We start from the raw sequence: 7,943 nt of genomic DNA, 5'->3' as shown, positions 1-7,943 counted from the left end.
GAGCATGACGATCGAGTTCACAGGGTTGTACAGAAACTTGGGAGATATAGGTCAAGACATCGTGAAAAATATCTCCGGTATTAAGTCCGCTTGCAACGTGCAGTTCTTCTTTTGTAAGGAATTGGTCAATGTAAGGATGGCCTAGGACCTGGTCATCTAAGTGTTGGTTCCGGGTAATGGCCAAAACTCTAAATGAAAGAGGTGCCACATAAGTAGGATCGTACTCAATGGTCTTCATTGCCCTCCTTTGTTCAGCATTTGTCATGATACGACAGCCTTTATTTTACCATTGGGTCCGTAAAGTGAACCATTGCTGTAAGAACGAGGAAGTTGAGCTTGCAAGTTGCGTGAGCTCGTGTAATTCTTGTTCGGGAGCAGAACAAGGAGGATTATGGTATGAGGTGATTAGTCGCCTGAGAACAGCTTGCTCCTTTGAGATTTCTTCATTTGCTATTAGTTTAGCAGCAATCTTGGGGAATTTGACGGTCATAAACTCGTATTCCTCCCAAGTGCATGGTAATGCATGAACATCAGAAGCAAGTGGTTCATCAAGAAGACCTAGGTCCAACTGCTCATAACTCCTAGCAAATGTGGTGAAATTGTGGTCTAACACCTTAATGTAGGTCACAAGGTCATCTCCCGAAGTTTCAGCAAGGTCTTTAGCCAAGGAAAGGAAAGATCGTACCGCATAGGAAGGCCTAAGTCCTGCTGGTGGTGATGGTGCAATTGAGCTGGACAGCAGTGACTCCATTGCTGGTGTCACGGGTGTGGCTTTGCACTCCAACGCACTTTGAAGTGCTATAGGAAGTTTTGGTGGCATGGAAGTTGTGCTGGGTTCTGAGTGCACAGTCACGGAAGTATTCAACTCTTTTGAGTGAGATAAGCTTGAGGCTTTTAGCGATTGCTTTGGTCAATAAATTATTTGGGACTTATTAGTCACAGCCAGTAGTGGTTTGCTAACTACGGCCCGGACGCTATGTTTGCAAGCCTCTCTCACTGGAGTGAGGTTGCTTGGAGATGAGCCTTTAGACTTGCCATTCTTAGGTACCCAAATCCAGGGGTTGCCTTCATAGTAGCCTTGCACTCACAAGAGATCGTTGGGGATCCATCGCGGCGTGGTTGTGTGCCTATGTTGATAGCCTCCAAATTGCCTCTTAGGCCGTGATGACTGCATTTAGAAGCACGTTTGGGTGGTCTACCTGGAGGTGGTCTTTGTCGCTTTGGCACCCATATAAGCTTAGATTCCTTGGCCTTGTGAGTACTCTTGGTGTGTTTGGGTCTAGGGTATAGAGCTTGGCGTGAGACCTTAGTGTCCTTCTGTGTAGACTTGAGCATAAGTGCAGTCCTAGTGATTTCTACCAGTGGCTTCACAATGTTGAAAGGGTCAGAACAGCCCTTGCTGAAACTCGTCACTATGCGCACATTGCCTATAGCAAGATGGATGTGCTCTAGATTATAATCCACATTACAATTCATCTGCTTCTTAAAAGTACGACCTAATAGTGACATATTACCGGCCCCTTTTGTGTTAGGCAACACGTGAAAGAAAGCTGGTATACGGTCAGACTCAATAGAAATGACCACTTTGCACTTCCCTAAGAGCATTTAAACATTGCCCCCAAATGGGGTGAGTTTGGCATTGGTGGGCTGCAGTTTAGGTTGACCAATGCGTGTCCAATGGTCATGCGTCAAGATATTGTAATCGGCACCTTTGTCAATCAAAGCATCAAAAGAATAGGTATTTTCCGCAGTGACGGTGATTCGTAAGTAGGCAGGTGCCACTGCTTCTTCATCTTGATCTGTTATTTCCATAATAGTAGCCACACAGACGTTGACAGGGGCTTCCAACATAGATGGCTCATGCAACGGGTGGAAAGAAGGATAGTATTTTTTTATGCGGCTACCATTGAAAAAGCCGATTCCTTCGCCTTCGAGTGTCTCTAATTCAACGTTGCCTGTTCGACTACTTGCACGTACTCGGAAAGGTCCCAGTCCATGGAATTTCATTTTCTATTTGTGACCCTTCACAGAGTATAGCAGAATGAGATCCCCCTGATCAAAGTCGTGTTGTTTGACACGCTTGTCAAACCACATTTTCCTCCGTGCTTTCTCACAAATCAACGCATGGGTGGCCAAGAGCCGGGTTTTTGTGAGACATTCTAGCTCTACCAAGTGATTTGTCCAAGCGTCTCTTCCCTCCTAGCGCTCCTATATTGCTATCCTTAAGCTAGGGACAAAAAACTCTAAGGGAAGAATGGCCTCCGTTCCATAAGTCAGCTTAAAGGGTGTCTAGCCTATAGTCATTTTATAAGCCATACGATAGGCCCACAAGGCTGCCATTAACTTGTTGTCCCAGTCACTCCGAGATGTAGATACCACTTTTGTGAGTACATTGACTAGGATTTTATTGGTGGATTCTGCTTGTCCGTTAGCCTGAGGGTAATAGGGTGAGGATTTTCTGTGAATGATTAGAAAAGTAGAGAGCAGATGCGATATCACCTCATTAATGAAGTGTGTGCCCTGATCACTGACTAATTCTATTGGACACCCAAACCGTGAAATGACCTGCTCCCACAAGAACTTTGCAGTGGTTCTAGCATCATTCTTCCTTGTAGCTCTTGCCTCTGCCCACTTTGTTAGGTAATCAGTTGACACTATGATGTAGCGAGCCTGAGAGTACTGTGTCGCGGGACTGATAGGCTCAATGAAGTCGATGTCCCATTTTTTAAAGGGTTGTCAGGCTCTTACAGGGGTCAACTCCATTTTATCTTTGCGCACGGGCACCTTGGTTCTTTGGCATTCGTCGCAGTGCTTCACAAATTTAGCAGCATCACAGAATAGGGTGGGCCACCATAGTTGGGATTGCAGCACCTTTCGGCCTGTTGTATCCCTGCTAAAGTGTCCTCCAACGATTCTACCATGTGCTTCTTTCAATGCATCGTGCATCTCGTGCTCACATACACATCTGCACAACAAACCGTCTTGTCCTAGCCTATAGAGTTGGCCGGCTATCAATTGGTATGGTTGGATTTTCAAAATAAGTCTCCTTAGCCTAGCCTTCTCAATTGGTCTCTCAGGTAATCCATTCTCCAGCTCCTGAACTACATCATCAGCCCAATATGGTGTCGGATCAGCTTTAAACAATTCTCTCTTACTAGACAGGTTAAAGAGATGAGCATCCGGTAAATCGTCAGGTATGCCTTGTCCAATGGCTTCTCCTGTGGGTATGCGGGACATATGGTCAGCCATGTAATGCTGCTTTCCTTTGCGTACAACCATAGAGAAGTCAAATTCCAATAGGAGAAGTAACCATCTAACTATGCGTCTTGTAGCGCAAGGCTTGTTCACAAGATAGAGCAAGGCTTGATGGTGGTCAACAAAGAAGACAAAGGGAGTGGCCAACAGATAATGTCTAAATTTCTTTACAACAAATACCATGGCCAACCCCTCCCTTTCTATGGTGGAATAATTCATATTGATCTCTGTGAGCTTCCTATTGGCAAAACTCACCAGATAGTCTAGGTTATGTTCACCAGGCTGGCATAGCATGGCCCCAATAGCAAACTTAGAGGCGTCTATATGCACATGAAACATTATGTTCGAGTCTGGGGCTCGTAAGATTGGTGTAGTGGTAAGAGCCTTCTTCAAATCTTCATATGCATGCTGGCATTCCTCAGTCCACTCGAACATGATCAACAGCTTGTACAATGGTCTAGCAATCAGTGCATAATTTAGTACAAAGCGGCGATAGTATCCAATATGTCCTAAGAAACATTGAACTCCCTTGTAGTTATTGAGTGGCGGAAGGTCGACAATGACTCTGACTTTTGAAAAGTTCGTGGCGATGCCATTGTTTGACACCATGTGCCCTAGGATACATTTGTGTTTCACCCAGAACTGGCACTTCAAGGGGTTCAACGAGAGGCTGTATAACCAACACCCTTCAAAGACAGCTCTCAATTTCTCTAAGTGTTCGGCCCAACTAGAGTGTATGCATAAGTCGTCTACAAACACCTCTAGTTCGCGCCTAAGCATATCTTTGAAGATAGTGCACATTAAGCGTTGGAAAGTCGCAGGCGCATTCATCAGCCCAAAGGGCATGACAATGTGGGCGAATACACCCCATTCCGTGGCGAAGGCAGTCTTGTGACTGTCATCGGGGTGCACTTGCACTTGATTGTAGCTCAAGAAGCCGTCCAGAAAACTGTAGGCCTCTTTACCTGCTACCCTCTCAAGCATGTGCTCGGTGTATGGTAAAGGGTAGTTATCCCTCTTCGTAGTGGCATTAAATTTCTTGTAATTAATGCACACTCGGATTTTTCCGTTCTTCTTCATCACGATCACAATTGGTGATACCCAGTCTGTGTGCTCAATCTCATATATGAATCCTGCCTTCATGAGCTTATCAATCTCCTCTTTTACTACATGGGTGTGTTTAGGATTCATAGGGTAAGGTCGTTGCTTTGTTGGCACTGCATTAGGGACCATTGGGATATTATGAGTCACAACCCTAGGGTCTATCCCTTTAAGTTCTTCCAATGTCCAGGCAAATACATCAATATACTCTTGCAAGACTGCAACAAGTTTGGCCTCCTCATCCTTGGTCAAATCATCTGCAAATGAATACAGATCTTGGCTTTTCACCCTCCCCAGCCAAGTTGGCTTCCTTGACTTTGGCAGGTCCTTCGATCAGTTCACTAGTTTGGCCCTGCCTCTTTGCACCTAGCAGAATCACTACTCTGTCACCCTTTTTAAATTTTGTAAACCGTTTGGGTAGATCCTGCGGTTTCTTTTGCCTCTATGCTTTTGAGTCCTTTGCTTGCGTCCTGGCCTCCTCCTTTAATCTCCTGCGCCTTAGGTGGACTGGCCAGTCCCCTTTTGTACGTTTGACCTTAGAGGGTTGGGTATCTCAGGATCACTCTCAGTGCTGACTTTTGACTCCGAGTTAAACTCGCATCCCTCGCTCGAGGAAGGAGTTTCCCCAGGGGACCGTAGTTCAGTAGGTGCATCCGTCTTGAGCATTGGGATTACCCATGGTCGTGCTACTCCGGCTTGCTCGTAATCCACGACTCATATGTGTTCTAGCCAGGATCTATCGCACTCCATCTGCATGACTCCTTTTTCACTCCAATTCGTCTTTTCCTTCCTGGGTCTCGAGTCTGCCTTGATTTGTTCTATCGTTCTCCCTTCTGTGTCATATTCTACTGTATCTATCTCTTTCTCACTTTCATCTCCTGTAGAGCGGCAGTCCTCATATTCCTCGTCGTCAGAGTCTTGCTCTTCAGACCGTTCATCGTCGCCTAAGCTTTCCTCTTCAGTCTCCTTGTCGTCAGTAACTAAAGCCCAATTGTATAACAACTTCAGATCATGGACTTTGGTCCATTTCCATTCTAGCATAGTCAACAAATCACGTAGAGGCTTTAGGCTGGCAACCAAGTTTCCCTTCAGTGTGTCTATCAGATACTCTATGATTTCCTGAAGCTCTAGCTTATTGCTGGGGATATGGAACGAGACAGGTTTCTTTGGGTTGAGTGAGCTTCCTGCCATCATGCAGAGTGCCACATTTGGCTCCTCTATTGGCATGTTTGCGGCTTTAGCAGCTTGCCAATATAGTTCTTCCTCATCTGAGAATGGTAGGTCAATGGTTGCCAAGACGTGCATCCAATCCCACTCATCCTCAGGGCAGGGAATATATTTAGTGAGTGATCCATAGGGTTTGGTCATTTGAGTATCACCTTTCAGCATGGCTGAGATTGCATTTAGGTCAACGGGGGTTGTTTTCCAAGTGTCCATCTCTACCTTTACTGCTTCAGTTTTGCTCCCTAGGAAGATCAAACCATTCCCCCAAACTTCAATGACTCGAGCATTTCTCATCCAAGGTCGGCCTAGTAGTATGTCGTAGTCCACTCCCTTCATGACAATGAAGTTCGTAGAAAACTACACACTTGCAATCTTTACTGGCCAGTTCTTTAAGACTCCGAATGACCTTACCTTCATTCCATTTGCTAACATGACATTGAACCTTGCAGTCTCTACAGGAGGCTTTCCCTATGCCTCTAAAGCTACATGGCTCAGTACGCTAACACTGGCGCCTGTGTCTACAATTTCTTTCCACGTCATATCTCCTAAGGCTAGAACATGTAGGACTGCATGCATTTCAGTGCCTTCCCAGAAAGCATTGATGTGCAATGACTTAGGAGTTGAATGTAGAGTTAGACTTGGGATTTGCGTAACTGCATCATGATCTTGCTGATCAGTACCCGTAAGTCCTGTGTGTCCCTCCACCAAATCTTTTAACTCCTGCCATAAAGAAGGATTCTGCCTAAGCAGGTCTTCTACGCTTAGAGTTACTAGGGTGGACAGCAAGGTTGCAAGGAGACTGCTAGGATCTTGTCTTCCCCTAAGGCTAGTACTCCTGGGCCATGCATTCTGTCTGCCCTGGTAAGTCCCCCTTTGGCCTTGTTGTTGAGTTGCCCCCTGTGGAAAGGATACACTTTTAGTTTGTGGTTTTGTGGGTGAGACTGGTGTGCTCACGCTAGAAAAATTGTCTATTGGATCTTCTAGTATGGGTTCAGCATCATTGAGGTGCTCCTGGGCATCTTTGACCCACTCCTTGACTTTGGCTATAGCTTCAAGTTGCCGTTTGGGATGGGGATATTCCCCTACCTTGGCACTCCCTAGCTCAGCTGTCTTGGGGGATGAGGTTTCTGCCTTTGCATCCGTGACTTTCTTTCCTGTCACTAACGTCGTGGCTTCCTCGGTTTTAAGGGTTATCTTTGCATCTGTTCTCTTTTTCCTTCTCCTTCAGATTTTCTTTCCTATTGAGGCTGCGTCAAGGTTACTTGGTCCAGGAAAGGAGATACATGTCTGCCTTGTTTGAGCTCGCGTCATAACCTGTAGTGGGATAGGTGTGTCCTCGCTATCAAAGGTTTCCACTCCAAACAGCCCCAGAGGTACTGACGGTATGTTGGTAGAGCTAGTTGATGGTTTCCGTCTAGGACAATCAGGAAACATGTGAGTGATCCCACATTCTATGCATCGGAGATCCGCTTTGTCCTTGTTAGCCTGTTCATTCTCTGGGCAACGTGATGAAATGTGGCCTGGATGGCCGCAGGTCCATGGTCGTAGGTCCAGCATGTCAGATCTTGGCTTGGCCCTCCAAAGCCTCTGCCTCTTTCTCTACCTAATGCCATCATTGGCACCGGTCGATAGCGTACAGGTTGACATATGTCTCCTATTCACTAGGCTCTTCCACATAGTGAACTGAAGCATCGCTCTCGGTGGGTGGATTACAAAAGGCCCTGGTGGTCTTGGTATACCTGTTGGGTTCATCTCCAGCCTAGGTACGACAGGTCTTAAGTCATTTGGTGCAGGGAGTGCCAATTGGGCTCCCCTCCCAAAGAAATTGGGTGGTCTATTACCTAAGTACGAAGGATTGTATTGCTGTGCATATGGGAATCTCCTCAACATCCTGCAATGCAATGCATCATGCCCAAATCTACCACAATTTGAGCATGGCCTAGATGCAGGATCTTGGCATTCAGTTGGGAGGTGATTGCCACCACAATATATACACTGTGCATGCGATCGCGCAGGCTTCCTTATCAGTTCCTGCAGTTGTGCAATCTCTATTCTCATCTCCGCCATCTCTTGGCCTTGGTCCATACTCTTTCCCTTTTCCTGCACACTAGCAGTTGCTTTTTCTCCTGAAATAGTTGATCTCTCTGGATCCCTCTGATTTGCACTTTCTCGGCTGGTAGTCCTCATGCTTCATTCCCTAAGCTGATCATCTACACGTATTGCCTCTTCGAAGACTCTAGCTAGCACATCTCGTTGCAAGGTAGAGTTACTGGCCAAAGCCTTGTAGAGCTCCTCATTTCGAATTGCGTTCATGAATACTGTAGACATTGCCCTCTCAGTAGGTTGTTCATTGGCTTTTGAAG

Source organism: Lygodium microphyllum, chromosome 1, assembly GCF_053477565.2.
Source record: "Lygodium microphyllum isolate KBCC chromosome 1, Lygodium_microphyllum_v1.1.10, whole genome shotgun sequence".
In the NCBI taxonomy this organism is placed as follows: Eukaryota; Viridiplantae; Streptophyta; class Polypodiopsida; order Schizaeales; family Lygodiaceae; genus Lygodium; species Lygodium microphyllum.
Note: the sequence above shows the minus strand (reverse complement) of the source record.